The 1,542-nt window shown below is 55.0% G+C and overlaps 1 non-coding gene across 1 annotated transcript; it reads right to left on the bottom strand.

Moving 5' to 3' along the window:
• Positions 1 to 991: 991 nt before the first annotated feature.
• Positions 992 to 1,073, bottom strand: trnal-uag (transfer RNA leucine (anticodon UAG)). The gene has a single exon. It is a non-coding gene; the product is annotated as a tRNA-Leu (tRNA).
• Positions 1,074 to 1,542: the final 469 nt, after the last annotated feature.

Below are 1,542 nucleotides of genomic sequence, written 5' to 3'. Positions count from 1 at the left end.
TAACACTCATAGGTCTTTACACGAGGAAGGCTAACACGAGGGCTGACGCTTCCGCTGACGCTCCAGCTATGATTTGTCATTAATACGTGCTCAAGGGGAGACTCCTGTGAGTACTTCCGCGCCCAAGTCATTAAAAGAAGCTGGTTTCAGAGTAGGATGGCAAACATCATTCTTTGACTGTCCTTCAAAACCACCTCTGATTGCCCAAGTACCCCATTTCCAACCATCACCCAATGAATTGGCTTGATTTGCTGCCCCGTGGCAGTGGTGCACTTACAGTCAATCTAGGCGCTAGAGAAGCAATTATGGAGTCTTGGCAGTTTAGGGCTTAGAACACCGCTCGGAACCACAGGAGCTACCCACCAATCGCAGAGGTATGCTGTGCCCGCTGGTGGTCTGACCATGCAAAGGCCCGGACAAAGGAGCCTCCGGGTGAGTGCCTGCCCATTAGCGCAATTCATCAGTTTGTGGTCGAGGGGACCGCGTGCAAGCGCATATTTGACAGGAGTAAAGCCGATCCAAAGAAAGCACTTCCCACTGGCACGGGTGGGGTGGAACCCACGCCCCCGAAGAGACCTTGGAAGCCTTAATCCGCTCCTTAGCACCCGCTCGGGCCACGCTAACCTGCTAACCTGGACGAACAGCAATCCATCAGCCATTCTCGCGACCAGCTAAGGACCCCCCCTACCGCGACTTAACGGCTCGCATTGGCAGTCAACAGGACGTGGGGTCACGAGTGCTTGGTGTAGGTCACGATTGTATCTCACGAGCAGAAGGCTCGGAGAAGGCTTTTATGACCACAATAAGCCTGCGTTTGGCCCGGGGAATCGAACCCCTGGTCACTTCTTGGAAGGGCAGCCATGCTAACCACTCTAAACCACCACGCCTGGCGGAAGCCCCAAGGGGAACGTTTTGCATCAATTGCCGCTACAATTTGGCACCACCTTTTGACAGGCAAAACGCTGTAGGGTAAAGAGCCCCTTTCAATCACTGGCAGCGGTGGGATTCGAACCACCACCCCCGAAGATACTGGAGCCTAAATCCAGCGCCTTAGACCGCTCGGCCACGCTACCACCGACCTAACCACACCCCCTGGTCGAGGGTAAAAAGGACGCATTGCCATGGGGCAGTTTTAGCTCGCAGTCTTGGCGCTTTTCGTTCCACTGGCAAAGGTGTTGATGGAGTCTTCCGCCAAAAAAGCCCCTAGGTGACACAATCTTTCCAATTGCAATCTATTGTGCGCAGATGTCCCTCCGAATGCGAGTCTGGGCACCGCAGCGTTATCCCCTGTGTAAGGCTGCGTTTCCGGGAATCGAACCTCCTAGGTCCAACTGCTTGGAAGGCAGCTATGCTCACCACTATACTGACCAACGCCTGCTCCCTGTGGCTCCCGGTGGGCCTCATGGTGGGTATCTGCTTGCAGCCCAGCTGGAGGATTACCTGGGGCAGGGATGACATTACAACGCACTCTCGCCGCTGGCAGCTGGTGGGATTTGAACCCAAAACGCCCCGAAGAGACTGGAGCCTTAAATCCATCGCCTT

Source organism: Engraulis encrasicolus, unplaced genomic scaffold (assembly GCF_034702125.1).
Source record: "Engraulis encrasicolus isolate BLACKSEA-1 unplaced genomic scaffold, IST_EnEncr_1.0 scaffold_1330_np1212, whole genome shotgun sequence".
Lineage (NCBI taxonomy): Eukaryota > Metazoa > Chordata > Actinopteri > Clupeiformes > Engraulidae > Engraulis > Engraulis encrasicolus.
The sequence above is the reverse complement of the archived record's forward strand: the minus strand, read 5'-3'. Positions and strand labels throughout refer to the sequence as shown.